Below are 25,321 nucleotides of genomic sequence, written 5' to 3' on the forward strand. Positions count from 1 at the left end.
TGGGGGACAGGATGGACGATGGATGACATTGACCACGTGTCCATGGCATGTGAATGAAGGTCTAACGAGGGCCTAGTGGCAGCAGCATCTCAGATGTTTGCTGAATAAATGAATAAATTTCCCAGACACGCAGTGCAAAGAATACAGAACATTCTGTGCACCCTTTCTGTATTCCAAAGTGCATTTAAATTTATTATGGCATTTTTTTTCTTCCTAACTTTCCTATGAGGACTAGAGCACAGGCTCCCCTTATCCCATTTTACAGATAAGGGTCTGAGTTAAGGAGAGAGTCAGAACTAGAAGACAAGTTTCCTAATTCTTAGAACACAATCATCTGGCCAGTGACTTTAAGGAAAACTCCCCAGATTCTTAGTTCTCATTTATAAGATCAGAATATAGTGCCAATATAGCTTCACTCCTCGCCTCCTTCCACCCTCCTTCCTTGGTTTAAAAAAAAAGAAGCAAAAGTGATGCTATTAAAATTTTGATTTTTTAACATGTTAAGTATTACATGAAAAGTGTGATAAAGAGGTAAATAATAAAATTTAAAAGTCAGTTTTTGCCCTTACAAATCTACTCTTCAATACTTAATTGAATAGTCATTTGAAAAAATGCAAAATGAAGGAACCAATTGGATTTTCCCCATTAATTAAAGGAGAGAATTGAACAACTCCATAGAGACATGATATGACATTGTTCCTTGACTAGGAGGAGAAGGTGGGAGTATATGTCACACTCTAATAAAGTTGGAGATTTGGAGCATGCCTTGGGGATGCTCAGCTTATCAGGTTACAGATGAAGAAACTGAGGCACAGAAAAGTCATAAAGAGTCAAGCTAGAGGCAGTGCTCACCCTTACCCCTGGATTTCTTAATTTCCAGAGATACTACAGCTGCAGGACTTAATGTTCTATTGTATTGATTCCCTGTAATTGAAGCAAACATTTTTATCATAATGACCCACAGTGACACGTGTGTGCGTGTGTGTGTGTGTGTGTGTGTGTGTGTGTGTGTGTGTGTACATACACAACAGGGCATATGTGCATGTATGCATGTGGGTGTGTGTCCACAGCATGCCTTATTTGTTCCTTCATCCTCCCTTCCCCCACAAAACAGACACCTATAATCAAGCACTATAAACAGCATGCATTTACATTTTAAGTATCTACAAAATAAAATTAAAATGTTTCTCCTAGCCTTGCTGTGTCTCAATAGTAAGAATGAAAAACCAAACCAACATCGCTCCCTAAATTTTAGTTATCTCCCATTCCCAGATTTCACTTAGGAGCTCAGTCCCCAGGAACAGGGTTGGGAAAACTGTATAAACAGCTCCCCATTTCCATCCCACATGCGAGCCCCGCACCTTCCAGCTCCAATCTTGGCTCTTGGAACCCGCTGCCCTCTTGGGACACAGTCCGCCCTCCACCATCCTCCAGCATCCCTCTCACGTCTTTTTAAAGAGATATTTTGGGAAGCAGCACACGCACATCCAGAGACCAATTACTCAATCTCCTAGCAAGTATGGAGATGATGGAAGTATAGCCCTTCGGTCTCCTAGCAACAGCAAGGGGGAGGCTGGAAAGCAAGCTGGTTGCCCAGCACCACCCTGCGTAGAAGGCATTTGCGTATTTCGCATTTCGCTTTTGTTACCTTTGATGGCCATTTCTAAAACGGGCTCTCAGTTCTTGGGGGAGTTTAGGCACTTAAGTTATTCTTTTAAAAGATCTCTGCTGACATCCACAGGTTCTAAAATTAACATCTCAAGCTTTCACAGACCGGAAGTGTTCTAAAAACACAGAGCCCCAGCTTGGTCTTCCTCCCTTGTTTGTTAGGAATGTGTCCAGTCCCCTACTTCCTCCATGCCCTCTCTTGCCTTTACACATATTCTCCCCAGATGTGGACATTCAAGCACTTTTTTTTCTTTTTTCCAAATTTTGAACTCTGCTCTCTAGAAAAATAAAAAGATTACAAGTCACTGGGCATCTCATTCAGCTTTCTTTTTAACCTAAAAAAGACTCTAGCTGGAGCAGATTTCCACACCTGTTGTCTCAACACCTCCATGATCTTCAGCTCTGCTCCACTAGCCCCACATAAAATGTGTCACTGACAAAGGAAATATTTGTTTAACTTGAGTAAGAGTTGATTAAATGAGGGAGGAAAGTATGAACTATCATGATAGCTGACCCTCTTGAGTGGAAATACCCAGGGTCACAAGGGAGAAGGCTGTTGAGTGACAAAGCAGTTATTTCTATTGCTTATGGGAGTGGGATATTTGGGGGGAAGAGAAATAGAGGTAGGATCAGAGAGAGAGAAATGTGGGATTTCCATTATTAATAAAAGAAAACTGAAAGGATGGGAGAGTTGAGGAGAGCTGGGTCTGTTCTAAATCCAAGACCCACATCTGTTATTTCTGACCCAGCGGCCTCTCAACTTTGGAAGCCCTCAGAGGGTCAAGGCTTCTGGCCAGGCTTGAGGATAAGGGAGGGCCAATAGGAATGCCAAGGACTGAAATAATTTTTTTGAGGAATTGCCAAAGACAGGGAGGTGGGACACAGGGTGCTTTGTTGCAGGAGCACTGATTGAAAGAACAGGACGAGGCACTAAGCCTGCCCTTCCGTACTAAGTTTACCTCTTAAATATTGGGTATAGAAAATGATGGCTAAGATGAGGAGCTGGGATTCTTAGATAATCTTCCAAATTTATTGTCAGCCAAGTAAGATGCTGTTTCTCTAATAAACAGAGAAGTCTCTCCATTTTTCCTCCTCTTCCTGTCTATGCCCTGGTTCACTCTTCTTTGTGTCAGGAAGTTTGCACAGATAATTCCGTTTCCGTCAGCCTCCCCCTCTAGGGTCCATAGCTAACCATGTGTTTACCAGGACCTTCTTTTCCAGTCCTTCTGAGCAAGTTCCAGAAATTGTGACCACCTTGCTGGAATTCGAAGCTGAACAATTTAGCTCTAAAACTCTACTAGAAAAGGAGAAGAGAGACAATTCTCACGCTGTCTCTGAATCCCAGGGCAACATCTATGGAGAGACCCATAGCCACCCAGGGGCACATGAGCTCCTTCGCATTCCTGGGCCTGACTCAGTAGCTAAACTGAGCCTGGGCTGAAAAGCTGAGGGATTGTGAGAAGGGGAAGGATGGTCAGAGGAGAGATGAAGAAGGTAGAACAGGACCTGGTCACTGCTGTGTTTATCAGTTATGCCCTAGAAGTGAGAAATTGGGCAGAAGTAACAAGACTTCAGGAAAAGGAGTTTTACCTTCAGTTGCCCTCAGACCTTATAGGTGTGGACTATAGAAAGTCAACCTAGCTTAGTTGCCTGCTCCCTGCAGGATCACTGGAATCTGCTGGTTCCACAGAGAAGGATGAATCCATCAGGACCTTCCCCTGGCTCCCCTAGCACCAGCTTCAAGAAGAATGAAATTAGAGATCCTGGGCCCTCGAAGGGCATCCACATGTGTAAGTGTGAAACAGAATAGCAGTTCATGGAAGCCCCTCTGATAGTTAAGGGCAGGGCCAGAGGCCATATCTCAGGACTGTGGATTCAAGGCCAGTCCTCTATTTAGAGTCTAAAGCCACGCTGGCTCTATGATGACTGACCACCAGCTTGAGCTTTCTGCCTAAAGCTATGATCCTGACTCACAGGTGAAAATGGAACAAGAAGCAAGGCCACAGTTTCTGACAAGGGAGCTATGAGACTGCGAAATGACTTTCTTCCACCATTTTGCTTGGGATCAGTAGATGTTCAGTAAATCCCATGAGCTGCCTCTCAGGACTTCCCAACTTTATGGACAAATACACGCAGAGCAAAGCACAATTCTCCAAATTGTTATTTCTGAGCCTGCTGAGGTTGATTCTTTATTTCATCACTTAACTGAAGTTCTGCATGTTCAAGTTCTGCTCTGACACAGGCCTTTGTCAGGAGCCCAGTTACCATGGCAGTGCCTCCAAAATAGAACAAGTCCAACCCACATCAATAGATGGTACAATAAATAGAATAAGTACTACTTACAATACATTATTCAGTTTCTACTGGGTAATAATTTGTTCAGAGAGTTGAAAATAGCTACACCCCCCTTCATTTAATTAAAGGAAAAACAATTCCACAAATGGGAAATGCACAGTGTTTATATCAGAGTGGAACTTGTGTGGCTGTGTGGTGAAGAGGCCAGAATCATGGTTGAATTTGCTCAGAAAAACTTAATGCACGAAAGCTAGGGCCACTCTCTCTTAAAACCCAACTATTGTGTGGTTTGGTTTGAGGCACCAGCTAAGTATGAACTAAGACTGATACCTAAGAACCATATCAGTTTTTCCTAATAGTCAGGCGGGCATTTCTCTGTTTCCCCATGGCCATTCTGGTGTACTCCTATTGTCCCGTGACACCTATATCTTGCTTCAGATAAAGAAGTATATAAGCACTCTAATTATAGGTAACCACAGGGCTCAGGAGGCTGGTGGAAGACTCCTCTGACCCACCTTTATAGTCGTTATTTTAATGACTATTTATTGAATAATTTGGGCTGTTTATGAGCAAATAGATACGTCAGGGCCTCCAGTCCACTGTATTCTCCAAGTGGCTCTTCATCTTAGACAAAGTAAGCCGCTTGATTGAGAGGGAAATGCGCTGTCTTTGAAATCCAGACAGGCCTGATTTCCAGAACCAACTTTGCCTCTAACCCTGTGCAAGTCTCTCAGTCTTCATTTTATACAAATGTAAAGGGAGGGGTAATACTCTCTACTTTAATTGGCTTGCTGTGGAAATTGAACCGTGTGTAGGTACAAGTGCCTAGCACAATGTCTAGTCTATGATATGAAATTAATATTCATGTATTTTGTTTTCCTACAACAGCTGTAGCTAACATGATAGACATCCCAGACATTCCTTCGAAGTCATAGGCATGGAACCAGTGTAATGGCACAGGACCCCAGTCTCACAAGGGGCCACATGCTCGGTTTTATGTTCTGTTGATACCATCTTGAAATTCTTACTAATTTTATTTTTGAACTTATGCCTTGTAAATGAAGTCCAACGGTGGAATGGAGTATGCATGTGCACAGGGGAGAGAACCAGGTAACAGTGTGCACACACAAGGCTCAGGTTCATGGACACAGCAGGCAATACTCTGTGTGCACGCCAAGCAGTTGACCTGACTGCCTGCTGCACACAAGCATAACTGGGACAGGTCAAGACCCTGAAGACACCAAGGGGTGCCTAGGCTGGGACAGCAACAGCAGCAGCAGCAATGGTGACAGCCCTGGAAGAAAGGAGAGATACCTCGTGAGTTCAATGTTGGGAGCTTTCCCATCCAGCCCGGAGCCTTTTCCTATAGCACCTGCATATATATATATTCTCTGGCCTGAGCACCAAATAGGAACTGCCTGTGGTCTACCAATTAACATTTCAGTAAATTATTACAAAAATTAAAGTGTAATGTTGTGATTTATAATAAGAAATATAGATTTGGTCTCCATCCCCATTTCTGGCACAGAGCTCCTAAAACCCCTGGAATTATATAAGTCTTGAGAGCAACAAAGATGTCTTCTGTTTTGTTGATAATGCTACTTTTGGAAAGGGTGCAGGCAGGTTGCCAGGACAACCAACCATATGATTAGAAGTCTGGAACTTTCAGTCCCACCCACTGACCTCTAGTGTGGGCAGAGGGGCGAGAGTTGAATCAATCTCCAATAGCTAATGGTTTGATCAGTCATGCCTATGTAATGAAGTCTCTATGAAAACACACAAAAAAATGGGATTTGGAGAGCTTCCAACTTGGTGAGCATGTGGAGTTTTGAGAGAGTGGTGAGTGGCATGCTTGGAGAAAGCATAGAAACTCCACCCACTGCTCCTATCCCTTGTCCTATGCATGTCTTCCATCTGTCTATTCCTGAGTTATAGCTTTTTATAATAAACTGATGATCTAGTAATTAAAATGTTTGTCTGAGTTTTTCTAGGAAGTTAAACCCAAGAAGGGGGTTGTTGGAACCTCTACTCTATAGCCTGTCAGTCAGAAGCACAGGTGACAACTTTAACTTGCAATTGGCATTTGATATGTGTGTGTGCAGTATGGGTTGGGGGGAGGGGGTAGTCCTGTAGGACTGAGCTCTTCACCGTGGAATCTGATTCTATGCTCAGGCCAGTAGTGTCAAAATTGAGTTGAATTGTGGGACTCCCAGTTGATGTTCCAGAATTATTTCGATTTGTGGGGAAACCACTCCTCCCTGCCACACACACACAATGAAATTGGTTCTGGAACTCCTTAGAAAGCATATACATGGGCATTGCAATGAAACATATCAAGGAGTTCCTAGAATTCTTCAAATAGTTTAGAAGCTCTGATTTTAAAACTTGCTTCAAAATTGGAAAGTAAAGAGCCAAAGGTTTAAAAGTAGAAATTATATTTAAAAATTGCTGCTTCCAATGAAAAAGAACAGTAGTTTCATACAAACTTCCCAATGAACCAATTATAAACAAGAAAGCCAATTTTAAAATTAACATTTTCTTGTCATTGAAGATATAGCAATAGACCACCTAACAGACATTTCGAGTTATATACAAATCATGAAGTCCCTTTTTTTTTGTACAAACTCTACAAGTTACAGGAAATATCAGAGAAAGCATTAAAATGTCATCTATAAATTTATGTTTAAAATTAAACACAGACTTACACAAAAATGATTTGTATAAAGAGTTAAATCTCTTTAGAAAAAGATTTAGAATCATGCTTTAGATGCAGTAAAATCTTATTTTGAAATAATTTATCAGAAATTTGTCCCAATGCTGTCACAGCCTGTAATCTATCCTTCACAGCTCCAGTAATGGTGGCATCAACAGAAAGATCCCTCTCAAAATTAAAAGTTATTTGTAATACTACATTTACCAAGATCAACTGATCAATGGCTTTCAATTATATCATTGAGAATAAAGTTGCTAAGTTTTGATGAATTTCTAGAAAAGTGAGCCACAAAAAAATCACATGATCAATCAAGATTTTGCATGAAGAAAGTCTTATCATTTTTATACTATATAAAATTATGGTGCCCCAAATATTAACAAACTCCACATGTCCTTTCTTCCCAGTACTTTACCTCTATTACCATAGGGTCTCTCAGGCCCTATGACCCAAATAACAGGGCTGTTTGCACTGCACTATAGTCCTGCTACAAAGCCCTTTCCTGCTATGAATACTTGAAGTTGGCAGCCTTTCACATCACTCAGTCTGGGAGATAGAGCTTAGGCTGACCCCATATTTATCCTCAGTATAATCTCCTTCCCTTGAGTGTGGGCACAACCTGTGATTTGCTTTTATTAAATAGATTATGGTATATGTGACGGGCTGCCATGTCTTATTGTCCATCCTTGATATTTTTAATGGTGCAAATTGAGCAGTATCCTTGTTAGCCTCCCATCTATTCTGCCCCATGAGCATGCTATATCCCACCGGCCATCCCCATAACTCTCTTCAGGTAAGGCCCTGCTGACCATCCAACCTTGCCACTCAATATTATAATTGTGTTCCTCTGGCTTCTGATGGTTAAACATGGCTACTCGGCCTCTATTATTTTAGGATCCTATTCTCCCCATTGCTATCAGTGAGCCGAACTCTGTAACAGGTCTGTCCTACTATCAGCTCTGGCCCAAGAGAATCACTACCACTGCTGCTGGTGCCCACTTTCTAGTGTGTGAGTTGGGAGTTCATTCTTTGGAGTAGGACTACTCTGGAAAGTAAGCCCTGCACCCGGTTCTCAGATCTCTGTGCCCTTCCTCTGAGGATATGAGAATCTCTTTGTAAAATGCCAGAGAGATCCTATGGCTTTCACACTGAACTTTCCATTAATGCTCTCAGCTTTTTATGTTTTTTTTAGAATAAACTTTATTATAATTCTTTTTTATTGTTGACAGTATTACAGATGTCCCCCATTTCTCCCCTTTACCCCTGACTATCCAACCCCCACCCCACCCCAGCCCTTCAACACATTATTTTCTGTGTCCATGGGCTCTGCACATATGTTCTTTGGTTAATCTCTTCCCATCTCCCCACCTCCCTCCCCTCTCAGATTTGTCAGTCTATCCCATGTATCCATGCCTATGGACCTTTTTTTTTTTTAAGCCTTCACCTGAGGATATTTTTTTCCATTGATTTTCAGAGAGAGTGGAAGAGGGGCAGGGGGAGAAAGAGAGAAATGTCAATGTGAAAATATCAATGTGAGAGAGACATATGGATTGATTGCTTCCTGCATGTACCTGACCGGGCCTGGGGATTGAACCCGCAAACCAGGTACATGCCCTTGACTAGGAATCGAACCTGAGATCCTCCAGTGCACAGGCTGATGTTCTAACCACTGAGAAACACTGTTCATTAGATTCCACATATGAGTGAGATCTTGTGATAGTTGTCTTTCTCTGACTGGTGTATTTCACTTAGCATAATAATGTCCAGGTCCCTCCATGCTATCACAAACAGTTTAGAGATCCTTCTTTTTTACAGCTACATAGTATTCCATGTGTAAATGTACCACAGCTTTTTTATCCACTCATCTACTAATGGGCACTTGGGCTCTTTCTATATCTTAGCTATTGTAAATAATGCTGCTATGAACATTGGGGTGTGTACATTCTTTCTGATTGGTGTTATGGGATTCTTAGGATATATTCCTTGAAGTGAGATCACTGAGTCAAATGGCAGTTCAATTTTTAATTTTTTGAAGACCCTCCATACTGTTTCCCATAGTATCTGCACCAGTCTGCATTTTCACCAGCAGTGCAGCTTTTTCTAATCCTTCCCTAGAGCCCTAACTTAGCAATAGCCACCAAGTTTTATAGTTAAGATTTCCCCCCAAGTTTCTCAAAATCCTCACTAGTTAGTGCTATCCAAATTCATCATAGTGAAGTTTTTAACAATTTTATGGCTACCTGTGCAAGGGAGTATGTGAACTTCTCCTACCACTAGTGACGGGCCTTTGTTCTATTAAGGACAGTAATCTACGACCGTCTTAGCTCCTACTTTCCCAGACCATTCCTTGTATCTACTATTATAGAGATTAGTATGAAAGAAACTTATTAGAATATGTTCTTTGGGTCAACATTTGGGGAAGGGAGACTGAAGAAGAAATATTGACCAGAGATAAAAGTTGGGCTACCTGCATGCCCAACAACAGCCTTGGCCAAACGCCTAGGGTTTCTGAAGCTAGATAACCCATGAGAGTTGGCCTAAGAGGGTCAGGCTTCTATATTGCCATATTGATCAGACATGGAGGTGGGACACCATAGGAAGGGGCATGAGTTTGGGCACAGGGCTCTCTCCAGAGGAAGGAGACCTGAAAATACTACTGGATAAAGGCTTTCTGCTAAAAGTATTCCTAGCAGCTGGGGCAAAAATTCTTTCATTTAAAGGGACACTTGGGCAATGTATCCCAGTCATTAATAAATTTAACTTCTGTCCTACCTCCTCCATATGTAAAAGTCAAAGATAGTATGAGAAACAGGCACATCTCCTACTTGACATACTAGAACATTTGGGAAAACATTCTGGGAATCTGGAATAACAGACTATTATCCTGAAAAATTGTATAACCCAGGGTCAGCCTCGTGTCTAGGTAAATTAGGTAGTCTCTTCTATGTTTTGAGTGTCCCAGGAAAGCTTTATGCCTTAAAATCTCTATTCAACTTTGAAATCTCAGCTACAGTCTTAATGTCTTCCCATTATCCTCTCTTCCCACACTCTAAAAAAGAATTCTGGGTAGTTATAAAACTTTATGCATCCAAATAATTAAAGATAAAACACCCCACCCAAATTCTACTTGCTAAAGGCCACTTTCCCCAGGAAAGGAAGCCTAAACGCTAAATTAATGACTAGATTAAGGTTCTGAAAAATCTGTTTTATCAGCATCCTCAAGGATGATCCAAAGAGCTAAAATGATTAATGTAGAGGGTAGATGACAGGCAGGGTCATGGATTTGTTCCATAAAACTGGGTAGCCAGATGATGGTACATGGAATATAGCTCTGAGGTGTCCCTCCTACAGGCACATTCACATCCAGCTAATCACAGATCTTCTCTTATCTAATAGCCTACAAATAAGGTGACCTTAGAAGACATGGACACTGCCAGAGGAGATGGAGAGGCGTTGGGAAGGGGTGATTTTACTGTGGCTCACTTCTGCTGCAAAAATTTGCCCTCGGTCCCATGAGTTGGTGTGTTGGTTTTGTGTGTCCTGCTCTAATTTGATATTTTTAAATATGTTTTTATTGATTTCAGAGAGAGAAAGGAAGGAGAGAGACAGAGATATCAATGATGAGAGAATCATCCATCGACTGCCTCCTGTATGCCCCCGCACTGTGGATCAAGCCCACAACCCCATTATGTGCCCCGACCAGGAATTGAACTGTGATTTCCTGGTTCATAGGTCAATGCTCAACCACTGAGAAACACTGGCCAAGCGTTATTATTATTATTTTTTTAATGAACTGGTTAGGTCTCCATGATGGGGAGTTGAGAGGGGTAAAGAACAAGGATTTAGAAGCCTGGCAGTCCTGTGTTTTGAATTTCAGCTATCTGTCAAAAATTCTTTGACTTAGGGTGGCTCCTCAGCCGCTGAGAGGCAAAAGCCTGTTTTTGGAGAGAGAATACTCCCCAATAATTTGATTCCCTCTTCCCCACTTCCCCCAGGGTGGGGAGGTATATAAACTACCTGTCACCAGGAGAAATCAGACTAAGAGCCAGGACTGCAGAACAGATGGCAAAACCCAGGCAGACGAAGGAGAGTGTGAGGTATAAGGAAGCTATATTCCCTTTTCCCATTTCCTTCTTTTATAAATTTTAACCTTTTAACACAAACTTGTCCCAGGATTCTTATTCCTGTGCTAGCTCTTTACTTGTTATTCTAGTTTACTCATAGATCTGCTAAATGAATATAGTAAATGACTGCTGAAGGTCGACCAGATGGCTTGATGACTTCATTTACTCTCTCTTTGGGAAAACAATTGAAAGAAATCTCAGTTACTCATTCTCCTGCAGGCAGGGGTGTGCAATGATTGCTTTTGAAAATGAAAAGATAAACATGCATATTGTGTGCCTGGAAGCTCTGGGGATCTGGGGACACTTTCTGCCCCACCATTTTACTCCAGAACATAAGGAATTCATTGTACACCTTGCTGAGGGAAAGAGGCACATTGTATTTTCCAAATATCAAGATCTTTCTTTTAGGATTAGAATATGTAGTTGACACAGAGAAAATACTTTCAAGATGTTGTAGAAAAAAATACACAAAAACCTCAAGACTCCAACTCTTTAGAACTCGATATTTTCAGCACCTGCAGTTTCATATCTCTGTCGGGTAGGAGTGTGTATTATTTCTCAGAGACATAACCCAGACTTCCATACTCACACATGAGTTCTCCCAAAAGAAAGCAGGAGGAGACAAGAACTCTTCCCAAGAGTTTAAAAATATTTCTAGATATGAGAGTTTTAGAGAACAGTTCCCTCCTTGGGGATTTCTGGACTTCTCAACCTGAAAGGCAGGCAAGCACACTGCTTTGCATTTTCCACTCACACTGGATCCCATGGTAAGTCCAGCACATAGACTGGCTTTCTCTACCTGTGCAGAGGCATTCAGGCAACCAGTGGGGAAGGACCAAACAGGGGAATGGATGGGGCATTTGCAGTCACACCTAGGTTCTGACCCATTCCCATTCTTAGTTATTTGCTCTTTCTGTGCCTCAGTTCCCCTGTTTGTAAAATGGACTTGGCAATATTTACTTTGAATGGCTATTGCAATAAATAAATGAGAATAATAGGCAATAAAGTTTCTGGACAAAGGAGACACTTGATAAATGCATGTGTGGTTTAGTTCCACAAGAGCAGAACTGTCTTGGTCATCAGCACTTGCTAGTAGGTGCTCATGAATATTTGTGGACTAAATGAACCATATTAATTCTTTTTCATTTCCCATCACTGTCACCCTATAAACTAGACAAAATGTTTCACCTCCAATGAAGGAAGGACTATATTGCTTTATCAGGAAAAGCCATATCAGAGTATCACTTTCTAGATTCATACACCCTTATATCCTGCTGGTGGGCATATCAATTGACACAACCACTTTAGAAAACAATTCAGAGAAGTAGTCTACTCAAGTTGAACATGCATGCACCTTGAGACCAGCAATTCCATTCCTAGGTATATACCCCTAAGAATATACCTTTCTATGCAAGTCTATATCTACCAAAATATTAACTTGGGCAATAGCAAACAATGGAAAACAACCTAAATGCTGAGTTTCCCTGAACTACACTCAGCATCTCAGCATCAAGCCTCCATGGCTTTGAACTGTATTTATGAGCATCCGTGCTTTATTTCAATTTGTTCTGTGTATCCATCAGCAAGATGTATCAGAAAAACCTAAGAGAGCTCATGAGAGTGTCAATACTTAGTGTAAAATTGTTCATAATTAAGTTTTTAGATTGTGCTGGATGAAATAATGACGTTGTGTGTGTGTTGAAGTTGCCTATGTCCATTGTTTGTACTATTTTCACACAGAACAAGTCTTGAGAGCTGCAGAAGTTACTACTGGTTCTGCTAGTAGCCAAGTGGTCTCTTTTAGTCAGTACCCAATAGTAGGTAAAATGGAATGTCTATGGCTTGAGTGGATTCAAGGCTGTATAAAGCATGGTATTCCATTATCATATACTTAAGGAGAAATCAGATAGTCTTTTTAATAAGTGAAACAACATTTTACATACATTATGTCTACTTTAAACAGGCTGTGGGTTTATCATATCATTCCTGCTTTTACTATATTTTAGTGTTATTTTAGATTTATGCATTATTTGGTATGATTTACTAGCTTATTTTTAGGGTCTTGGAATGCTCAACATTTTCCCATATAAATTAATGGTAATTGCTTCTTTGTTTAATGCCATTTTGGTTTATAAAAAAGTTTCATAGGAACGCTCTACTTTCAGATAGTGAGGGAAACCTCTATTGCTTAGAGATTCAAACATACATATGTAATTAAAGTATAAAATGCAAGGAATAACAAATGCTGTATTCACAATAGGCCTCGGAGGTGTGGGGAGGGAATTGAAATCACAGAAGATAATACAGAGAAATTTGATGCAGAGGAGTATTGGTGATTTGGGGTGTTTTAGGAAGGTGATGGGCATCGAGGTATCCTAAAAAATGAAAATGTATACTTGCAAAGAATCTTATCATGTAAAAGCTGAAGATTCCTATAGCACTAGCTCCACCTGTCCATTCTAAAAATAAGCAACCACAGGCTCAGAGACGTGAAGTCAGGTGGTACACAGTCAGGTGGTGACAGAGCTGGGATTGGAATCCAAATTTTCCAGGTCCTACGCCAAAAGTGTATGTAGTTTTTTTAAAAATTGCATTTGGTTCAGTTCCTTTTTTTCTTCTTGTAGGGAGGAATCTGAACACACATGTGAGGAGGGCTTCAAATGCATCAGAGGCGAGCCACTCAGAGACGGTCCAGAGAAAGGGCTCCTGATATTATTTCATGTATACAAAATGAGACACAAATCACACCCTAAATGTAGGTAATATCAATGTCACACTACATATCTCCTACATATCTGACATCAGTAATCATTTATACTGCACGATGAGTTTCTGCTCTATACTTTTAAGTTCTTCCTCCCATTAGGTTTCAAAACAAATCTGCGAAGTTCAGTTTGCCTTTTTACTGATGATAAATTCATAGGAGTATTAGTGTCTCTTTCTCATTTCAACATTCTGACACCTTTCTGTTGTTTTCTTTTTTTAACCCAAAGTTTTTAATGCACATTTTTGTTCTATGGGTAGCCTAGAGACACAGAGCAGCTTGACTTCTTGATGGAAAAAGTTGGGGGTTTCCTTATTGAACCAATCCTCTCTTCTACCTTGGAGACTTTTGAAACCCCTTCCCTATCCATGAGTCATACAGCTGTTGCTCAGGGCAATGACCTGTCACTGCATCTCAAACCAGGACACCAACTTACAGCCAGCTCCACACCCCTATTCGCTCCCTGGCCACAGTGAGCATTCAGACCAAGGCTAAGAAATAGCTGACCTCATCTTTCCCTATGTCTCATCACACTCTTTAAAAAAGAAAACCCCTACATTGTTTGGACTTGGTCTTTCCCTTTATCTCTTCCATTTCTTCCCAAGTGGATCAATGCCCGTTTTGGAATTGCCTCAGAAAACCTCTCTAGAAGAGATTTATTTATATAAGAATTTTGCTGAAGAAAATGTCATAAGTAGGGTACAGTTATTGGGTTTATACCTATTAATTCACAAACATTCCTATCAATCTGGAAAAATGTTACATTGCCCTCAAGGGCCACCACAGACCTACAGCTAATGAAGTTGTAGCTGGGGGAATGCCGGAGGTTGTTTTTCAACCTTAGTTAAAATTTGTACTTCCCCATTCTCTTGTTTTTTGTTTTTATTTTAGGCTGGGGAGCCATGCCAATTATACTGTTTCTATGCCAGGGTAAGTTTATGTGTCTTGCTTCCCTTTATCATTTTGTATAGATTGTTGAGAATAGTGTATGTGATATGTAAGAGAGTAAGTTAGAACCTGGAACAGCGAAGAGTGAGATCTATTGGGCTCCACAGGCAAGAGATCAGCATGGGAAAGGCCAACCTGCACCAACAAGAATTGAATTTGTTGCCAGCTACACTCCAAGCCCAAGGTTCAAAGCCCTAAATATTTATGAAAGAAATCCAATGCTGCTTCTATTTTTCCCTCCTTCTCTCCTAATATTTCTTCTTATTCTCTGGGTAGGATTCATGGTCCAGTAACACCCAAGCCCTTGTAAGAAGAGAAAGCAAGCTGAGTGAAAAACACAGGTCTTTACTCCTTGTCATTGCCACATACACAAAACTGGCCCCAGTGGTAGATCAAAGCTAGCCTAACCCAGAGCAAAGCCTAGATGATGGGCCAGAGGGACCGTTGGATGGTACTTCATGTCCACAGGGGCCCTCAAATGAGGTTGCACATAGAGTCTCCAAGAAGCACAAAAAGGAAACAAAGGAGACGCTCATCATACAACTCTGATCTTGGGTCTTATTCCTAGGCTTTGTTTCTCTTTTCATGATAAATTGATATTTTTGGTAAATTCTGTAAAGTTTTTGTTAATAGCATAATTACTTTATCATATTTCTATCAAAACATGTAGAATAGACTTTAGTTTTTACAACCTGTTTTATTATTTATTTATTTTAAAATAAACCTTAAAAATACATAGTTCACATGATTTAACCATAGTTACATTTTACTGAAATATGTCTATATTTTAAACACGTCTTGCCAAGTGCTTCTGTAAGATCAATGAGTGTGCAGGAATAGAGGTAAAAGGTAAGTTGATATCTTTGGGTGTTTTTTTTTTTGCTCTGAATTTTCCTTCAGAGTGGTTGAAACATAAGATTGTAAAACTCACAAAAATGAGACAGCAGAATGATTCTTTTGTCTTCTGAGCATAATCACATTTACCTTTTTTTTCACCAAAAAAAATAAAGTTGCAACATAAACCCCATAAGTTGACCTGGGCCTTGCTGACTGAAGACCCAAAGCTGGAGGCAAATGGTACATCACAAATAAGAAAAACTCAGGACCAAGAAGAATCGCTTCTCGGCCTTTTGGCTAAGATCAAGTGTAGGACCAAGCAGAGACATTAGGAAAGAAGGAGAAAAAAATAGAAGCAGCATTCAATTTCTTTCATAAATATTTGGGTCTTTGAACCTTGGCCTTGGAGTGTATCTGGCAACAAATTCTCTCTTGTTGGTGCAGGTTGGTGACTAGAAGTTCTACTCAGATGAAACCACAAATACATTCTCAGGCAACACACTGACCAGAGTTCCCCACCTCACCAAGGGTCACGTAGACCCCCAGGCGGATGGGTGAATTCCAAGAGATCAGACCCTGTCTGAGATTTTCTGATATCCTTGGGGAATGGTGGGTTGTGACAGAAACAAAACAACTTCCGCCCAACTCCTGCATCCTGCAGACCCACCTTCCACCCCTCACACCCCCCCTACCCCGGGGCACACCTCCTGTCGTGATTCCATCTTGCTACCCTCTGCCTGCCTGCCCTGCTCGCCCAGGTCCTGCAGGTGTGTCTATTTTAGCACTCAGAGCTCTAAGCTGGTGAAGGGCGATTGGCATGTTGTATAATTATTTTGGAGGGGGGCCCATAATTGAATAATGCCAATGATGAAACAACCAGTATTTTTCTAGTTCTGTTCTCAAATTTCTGACACATACTTCTGGAAGCTTCCCAGGCAGTGTCTCACATGTGCTCCATGGACCGACTTGTGACAGCAGATTAGTGTGTCGATGCCTCCTGTCCCTAGGACAGTGGTTCTCAACCTTGGCTGCACATTAGAATCACCTGGGAATCTTTTTAAAATCCTGATTTCTGGGCCTCATCCTCCGGAAATTCTGTTTCTTTGTTACTAATGTTGTGGGTCGGCAAACTGCAGCTCGAGAGCCGCATGCGGCTTTTTGGCCCTTGAGTGTGGCTCTTTCTAAGCCTTAGGAGAACCCTAATTAAGTTAATAACAATGTACTTATCTATATAGTTTAAGTTTAAAAAATTTGGCTCTCAAAAGAAATTCCAATCGTTGTACTGTTGATATTTGGCTCTGTTGACTAATGAGTTTGCCGACCACTGCTCTAGCCTATGCGCCAAATTTGCCTGCCTCAAAACCCTTCCCAGAAGACTCCTGGAGCCTCTTGAAAATTGACCCCAGCTTCTACAAAGACCTCAATACACACTCTCACCTCATCAACCCCTGGTGACCTCTGAGCCCTGCAATGGACCTTGCAATGGTATCCATGCAATGGGTGTGCCCCATATACCCAGTAGGTATCTCATAAATGTTTGCAAAAGAAATTAATGACTTGCATTGAACCTGGGCAGTCCTGGCAATGTGTTGCTTATTATTGGGCCAACGAGCATGTCTGCAACTACACTCTGAGGGGGAGTGAGACAGATGGGGCACAGGACTCAATCTGAGGGTTTCCTTCTCGACTTTGCCTCTCCTGGAAGACTTCTTGACAGCAGGTCACCATGACCACCCTTCATGCTAGAGTGTGGTTCTCAGTGCCCACTATGCATGAGGATCACCCCGAGCTCCACTTCAAGACAATCAGTGTCAATTAATTGGGGGCGCAGCCCAGACCTTAGGGTTTTTAGCCAGTTCCCCAGTGATCCTCACACACCTGAGGGTTCCAAGTACCACTTCAGCGCAAACACATAAACATACAGACACATAAAACTCTGAAGAGGATTCCAGCATTTTATTGATCATTTTTAGTCTTATAACATTTTTCTAATATGTGAAGATTTTGATTTTGAAGGTGACTGTGTTCATTGTAGCCATTCAAACATTAAAGATGTGCATAACAATATGGTACAGATAACCTACACTAAGCCCACCCCACTTCCCCCCAGCCCAGGAAGAAAGGTTAATAATGTTGTGTTTATTCGCTCAGGCCTTTCGCTGTATTCGTGAAAATTATATACGCACATATACACAAGTTGTTGGCTAATTCACTTAGAAGCATAATGTCATTTCTTTCTCATCACCTTGAACACAACCAGTCTCCTCTTCTGTTAAGAGACCTACCTTTGCCAGGGGGAGAATTATGTTTACTACAAGAGGAACCATAATGGCCAGGTCAGTGTGCTCCTCTAACAAGCAGAATGTGGCTTAATATGGAAGTGATTTGGGAAGTGGGGGTGGGAAATAGATGAATGGGCTGAAATAAATAAGTAGAGAATAAAAAAATTTAAATGGATAGAATCTTGGTGGAGGAAGAATTTTATAGATAACTCATTCCAGGAGATTGCAAAAAAGCCATATTCTTTGTAAGCCGAGATGTGTGTTTAATTGCTGGCTTCACAACTTACTAGCCAGAAGCCTGAATTTCCGCATTAGTGTAGTGGGGTCATTCATTTTGAGTAAAGGCAGGAGTGAGGAAGAAAGGGTAGGAGAATATGTCAGGAAATGGCTGTGAGTAGTTGACTGAGACAGGAGTCTCAGTGCTGAAAGAATTTGGAAGCCATAGTGTTCAATCAAAGCAATTGGGGTTTATAGAAATTGTTCTCATGAAGATCAATCAAATTCCATCTGTTGTCAGACAGAAATATTTCCAGAGCACAGCTAGAGAGCAACATAATTGTTTTTCAATATAAAAGCACAGGTGATATTTTTCAAGGGTCCATCAAATTGAGCTCTAAAATCATAACCATGGTTGCCTATGAAGGTGTAAATGCTGGTTTCTCTTACAGCGTGGAGAATTTGGTCCTCTTTCTAAGCATCTATGGATTTTAGAACTGCAGGATCCAGGCACTCTCCATCAGCTGTACTAAGGGGAGAAGAGATCGGCTAAATTGCCCACCCTAGAGCCATGAGTCATATTTTCAACATAAAATGTGTTCTCCTACAAGTGATTAGCTATAATTCCCCATAATTTCTTACAGATCAGAGTCCCTTGGATCTAAGCTAATTTGCATGTCTGTCACAAGGGTCTGGCATAATGCTGAAAATCTGGTCCCAGCATGTTAGGAAATGCAATGAAAACACTGTCATCTTTACTCAGTGGGGACAGTCCCCTGAGTCTAAAAGCCAGTGATGAAAAGTAGAAGAAGAGAACAGAGCTCTCTGGGTCTTGGTAACAGGTCGTGGCAGAGCACAGCAGGGCTTGTTTGGGATCTGAACACATGTGGCAGACAGTGGGTTTGATTAAGGCATGGAGAAATATGCAGATGGAGCCCAGACTTGGCAGAATGGTGTTCCTACATTCAATCTTGACATCTAAGTATGAGAGGGCTGGGTACTTTATATGAAGTAAGGGCCCAGACAGGCTTCCCTCTCCAATGCAGGAATTGAGTAGGTTAACCTTTACTGACCATCTGGAGGGTGTGGGACAGGCCCACAGCTATGGGCAACCTTTTTTATTTCATTGAAATACCAGAATCAGCGCATCACAATGTGCTATCAAAAGCTGTTTCTGGGGCCAGGAATTCTAGTCTCAAGAATCGAGAAACCAGCCTCATTCTTAAAACTCTTACAGCTTACTATTTTCTTAGCACACTGTCATGCCACACTAATTCCAGGGAGTCTTAGAACAGAATGCATTTTGAAGTCATCAAGAATGTTGTCTTACCTTAACTGTTAACAATGGACATGGGGAGGTGTGGATGAATTCAAGTGATATTTAGATGGTAGAATCATCGAAGTCCGATTGGGTTGCATCAGACTCGGGTATTTTAAGATTGACTCCCAAGTTTGTCATAAGAAAATAGGGACTATTGACTGAGAGGGGAAGACAAGAAAGAGAGCATCATGAATTCTGCTTTAGACATGCTGAATCCGTGATTCTTGTAAGCCCCCATCCAGAGCTGCTGGACATACAGGTGATGTACTGCTTGGATCTAGGGGGCTCCTGCCAAGAGCACAAAGTTCAGTATTATCAAGGACAGCCCTAGAAGGTGGTCTCTAATCTCTGGTCTCAATCTTCAGCTCCCAAAATTCCTTGGGGTCATTTTCAAGAAGTAATTTTCTCTAAAATCCCTTTGAAGGAGGTCATGACTTTGGCCTATGTCTTTGAAGTCAGGTGTTAATGATACCCAGACTGTGAAGGTGACATAAAAAAAATCAAAAGTAAAGGCTTAAGAGAATCCTTAAGTTCTTATTTCAGGAAAGTAAAGGGGGTATGTGTTAATTTTTCTCATTGCTCAGTGAGTCTTTAAAATTCCATCACAATTTAGCAATAAGAAGATGATTTCTCCCATTTTGGGGCACATTTCAGTAGGCAATGATCAACCAGGGTTTCTCACACATCAGGAGAGGCCTCTTTCATTTTGGGGGGACTCCTCATATATTAAAAAAATTTTAAATGTCAAAACAGAGATACAAAATTGTGCCATATTTTAAATGTTTACATTGAAGAATGTAATGCTCTTAACAAACACACACCACCATATGACCAAGCCATTCACAAGGGTATTGAAAGATATATAAATAGTGTGAGGTCATAGTTCAGTGTAGGCGGAGTGGGCTGTAACAGGTGCGAAAATGTAATTTTCAAAAAAACTTTAAAAAATGTCACACAACATACAGTAAATCTGTGCCAAAGATTTATTTGGCTCATGAATAAGGAAAACAGAAGGATGATAACACCAGTTCAAAAGGAGAATTTGAAAACCTGGGAATTTTGTGGTCAAGAGGAATGCTAAAATAAGATTACTAAATTAGCCACTAACTGGTGGATGTGCCCCAGAGCAATGAAAGCACACCCTTTGTCGATCTATCTTATTTCAGAAAAGAAATGCATCACGCATTATCAGTTTCACAGGATTATAACTACCTGCACCTCAATGGATTGTGCAAACCAGTTAAATTTCCCTAGGACAGTGGTTCTCAACCTTCCTAATGCCGCGACCCTTCAGTACAGTTCCTCATGTTGTGGTGACCCCCAACCATAAAATTATTTTCGTTGCTACTTCATAACTGTAATTTTGCTACTGTTATGAATCGTAATGTAAATATTTGATATGCAGGATGTATTTTCATTGTTACAAATTGAACATAATTAAAAGCATAGTGATTAATCACAAAAACAATATGTAATTATATATGTGTTTTCTGATGGTCTTAGGCGACCCCTGTGAAAGGGTCGTTCGACCCCCAAAGGGGTCTTGACCCACAGGTTGAGAACCGCTGCCCTACGGAGTCAGGTGTCCCTTCAGTACTTCAGTGTGACCTTAAAGGACATACAGTCATCCTTTGCCTCATTTCTAAGTTGTGGGTAATTGTTCCAGCAGAATGCAAGTGTGATGGACAGCTTCTGCTTTTGGTCCTGTCACTGGGTCTCAGTCGGTTGTCCTTTGTGCCCCAGAAGCCATTTTAAAAAGCCCCTCCCACTCTTCCCCCCAACAGCATCCTCAGTTTTGACATTGAACTTCACAAATTCCAGTCAGACGAATCAAGCTCCAAACTGAAAATTATTCTTACACAATTGTAGTTGTTTAATAGTGAGCCAAAGATTCATGAGGCAGATTTCTCATGTTTAAAAGCACTGCTGTGCTCTCCTGTTGGACATGGGGAGTGACCAGAGAAAGCTGTTGAAGGGTGAGAAGAGGCAGGATGAAGTGAGAGAGACATTTTTCAGGCGGCAGTACCTGAGAAGTAAAGTGCAGTAAGGAAAAGCAGAGACGGATTGGGATTTTTATGTAATAGAAGACATTGTCTCAGAATGTTATTTTTAGGAACAGAAATTTGATGACTCTAGCCAAAACACACCCATCCAATACTAAAACCTATTCCACAATAATTATTATTAGGGGCTTATTTGGTAGTATGCTTTAATGTTTAAAAACAACATGCAATAGTCCTCATTTTTTTTTGTAGTTCTACTAAGTCTGCAAAATGTACACTTGCATGGTTTTCATATACACCAATAATTTTCAAAACCAATTCTAAATTTGCTTTGAAAATAAATTACAGGAAGATGACAGGGAAAGTTACAAATAAGATTTTGAAAGTATATAAATACTCACCCCAAATCAACTACTAGTCTTTTCTAATTCAGCATCAATTCTGAAAAATATCCAGACAATCCAGTTACAAATCTGTCCCCACAGTCCCATGCAGATACTATTTTGAGCTCTATCTTAGCAGAAACAGAAGTGCCGGGAAGAGCCGAGAGCTGTCACCTGCACTTTCTGCAGAGGCTTGCTGAAGGCAGCGTTCACTGCCTCGCCAGCGGCGCTCGCCAGAATCGCCTGGGAGGATGGGACATTTGGGTGGTATTTACATGGGACCAGGTTCTATTTTCCAAAGAAATTCCTACTTGGTTGGACTTTAAGACCATCCTGGGATTTTAATCAAGCACTTGTTGATTAGTAGCTATATGTGTGCCTCTGCGTTTCATCTTCCCTTTCACTTTTTCTCAAGATGGAGCCTCCTCTTGTTTTGTTCATCCTTTCATCTCCAGCACACACCCAAGTCAATGTCACATCCTTGGAAGATGCACAATGAATGCTTGTCCCTTGACTGCCTGCAGTTAAGCAGCTCTGCTTTTCAGGGAGGAATGCCCAGGAAAGCCAGTCACAGCCTTTCTTCCCAGGGCCCCAGGATGACATGATACTAGGAAATTTCCTTGGAATGGGGCCATTGCTGCTTCCTTCCACACTGAAACAGAATAAAAGAAAAATAGTGCAAGTAATGGTACAGAAAGTGCCTATTACTCTCTGTAGTCAGCTGAATATTACTCCTATGGAATCCAGGCCCTAATTCCTAAAACGTGTACATGTTACCTGTTTCAGAAAAGAAGAATCTCTGCAGATGTGAGTAAATTAAAGTAATCTGAGATTATCCTGGATTATCTGCTTGGGCCCTGAATGCCAGCATGACTATTCATACAAGAGAAGAGCCAGCATGATGCACATGAGGACAAGGCCATGTGAAGATGGAGGGGGTGGGGGAGGATTGAAGATACTGACCTTGAGAACTGGAATGATGAGGCCATGAGTCAGGGAATATCACAGCCACCAGAGCAGGAAGAGGCAGGGAACGGATACAGCTCTGCCAACACCTTGATTTTAACTCAGTGATACTGCTTCTGGACTTCTGGCTTCTACAACCGTGAGAAAATAAATTCCCATTGTTTAAATATACCAAATTTGTGGTCATTTGTTACAGCAACAATAAGAAATAAATACACTACCTATCTTGGTCCCTTTCCCAGCTGGTTGCCCCATCTTAGCAACCTCTTTATTATTTCCAAAACCCCACAATGTGTGATAAGAAGGTCACTAGATCTAATATTGGAAGGCCTGGCCTCACATGCCCCCTCTTTATGTAATGGCTGTGCTCACTCAGCCATGTGCATATGCTCCCTAAGTGTACTTGGCCTGAGGACAGATAAACAAGAGGCGTGACTTTTTTGCCTTCACGGAGCTCACAGGTTAGAGGTTGAGACAAAGAGGCAAACTGGCAGGGCTCTTAGGGACCTCCCAGATGCTCATAAGCCCTTCATCCAGGCTGGAGGAGCAGGGAGGACATTCCAGGGAATGTGATGAAACGTGAACTCAGTAATGATACTTAAAATGATAGTAGCCGACATTATTGAAACTACCTGCCAGCCACAGCGGTAGGACTACCATGCCGGGGAGCATTGCTGACAGAATACGATGGAAGTGTGACACCTGGAGTCAGGTGATGAGCTGACTGCCTTCTGTGATGCTGCCAAGTGCTGTACAGAGATCACTGAATTCTCAGATAACAAGTGAGCTGCTGTCTTACCATGATTTTCCCAACCAAGAAAGGAAGGCAGAGAATCAATGAATGACTTCCCTGAGCTCCTGTGGTTAGTAAAGAGTGGGATGGGAGGTGCTAAGAAATGACACTGGGTCTTCATCCACAGCCCCTGCTCCTAACCATTCCTGGAGAGGATGTCACTCTTCTCAGACGTGGATCACATAATTCAGTGGTGCAAAAACTCAATGTTATTTATTTCTCTATGGAAAGACATTAAACTTGAGGGAAATGACTGTGGGAGGGATCACAGGGTCCTTAGATACATACTCACCCAGGAGGCTTAGAGGAGTGGGGTGCCTCTTAACAGTTTTGGTGCCTTAGACTGGGTTTGATATTCTTGTCAAGTTCTGATCCTAAGGATAAGGCCTTTATTTTACCTCTTTAGAAACCTTGGTGGTTGGGGAGGAAAGGCAGTTACTTAATACCAACCTTCACCCAAGTCCAATGTCTGAAAAAGTTAGCTGCAGGCATTTAGAAATTGAAAATTGAACATGACTTAGCTGGTTGCCATCCTTATATCCTTTCCCTATAAGCTCTTAATTATCAGTACACACCAGGAGGATCAATAAGTAAAGGAAAGAAAACCTGCAGTGAACTCAAAACTTTTTTTTAAGAAATATAATCAGTAGGTATCATTTTGTGCCCTTTTAGCAGAGCCAGCGGGAAGGGCCCGATGAAGGAAGAAAACCATTAAGAGACTAAGCATAATTAACCATTAGAATTCATTAGTGAAAACTATCAGGGTGCTTAGCTAATTCTACAGATTTAAAATTAGCCTTAATTTCTAGAAATAAACACAGGGGAAGTTTCTGCTGGTAAAGCAGTTAGGAATGTCTGAAAACCTCTCTTTGCCTACAGAATCATCTTCGGATTCTGGTATGTTCTCTGTACACCTGGTTTTCTCCACAGCTGAGACCAGTCCTGTTTTCTGGAGAAAGGAGTTTGGAAAGGATGAGATTCCTCACATTCAGAGGGTCACTCATTTGCTAACCCATTCATTCATTCACTTTACAAGTACTGATTGAGTACCTAATATGTGCCAGGTACTATTGTAAGTGCTGGAAATAAAGGTGTAGACAGATGGACAAAACACTTGGCTTTCAGAAACTCAGGAGTTTGCTTACTACTAGAACAGTGGTAAGCAAACTTTTTTCTGTAAAGGCCAGATAGTTTTTTAGGCTCTGCAAGCCATAGGGTCTCTGTTCAACTATTCAACTTCGCTTTGAGAGCAGGAAAGCAGACATAGACAATTTGCAAATAAATGAGTGTAGCTGTGCTCCAATATACATATTGTCAACGGAATACCACTCTGCTATTAAAAACAAATGAGATTTATATTTGCTCATGTGGAAAGATCTTATATTACTAACTTTTAAAAAACAAAACAATCAAAGGAACAAAACAATAAGAAAGAAAGAGTCATGGCAGTGGTGTAACTTGTTCCTATCTGGATAAAGTAAAAGAACACACAGACTAAGGATGCATAAGAAACTCTCAATCATAGTTCTTTTGAATTGGAGGGTCCAGGGTGGAGGAATATTCTTCATTATATAACTTCTTTTAAACAGAAATCATGTGTCTGTATTAGTCTTCAAGTTGAAATATACCCCAAGTACATAGAGCATTTAGGAGGCCAATCCTGAACATTAGAATGGACCCTAAGTTCCCATGTGGACAAAGCCAGGAAGGAGATGCCCAAGGCATGGGGTGCCCCTAAACCTTCAGATAACAGGGTCTGGTTGTTCCTGGGCCCTGAGGGAGCGTGTGCTGGAGGCCATGAAGGCAATTCCATAAATGGCAACACCCGCAACATACTTCCCTTGGTCATCCGGACAGCATGGTCCTCTACGCTAGGGTAGGCAAACCCTTTCTGTAAAGGGCTGAAAAGTAGATGTTTTAGGCTTTGGGGGCCACATATAGTCTTTGTCGCATATTCAAAAAGCAGACAAACATAACATTTCCCTTTAAATACCTAAAATTCATTTTTGGC

At 41.3% G+C, this 25,321-nt stretch overlaps 1 pseudogene; it reads left to right on the forward strand.

Moving 5' to 3' along the window:
- The first annotated feature begins 15,623 nt into the window (after nucleotides 1–15,623).
- Nucleotides 15,624–15,800, forward strand: LOC132212951 (U2 spliceosomal RNA; annotated as a pseudogene).
- Nucleotides 15,801–25,321: the final 9,521 nt, after the last annotated feature.

Source organism: Myotis daubentonii, chromosome 11 (assembly GCF_963259705.1).
Source record: "Myotis daubentonii chromosome 11, mMyoDau2.1, whole genome shotgun sequence".
In the NCBI taxonomy this organism is placed as follows: Eukaryota; Metazoa; Chordata; class Mammalia; order Chiroptera; family Vespertilionidae; genus Myotis; species Myotis daubentonii.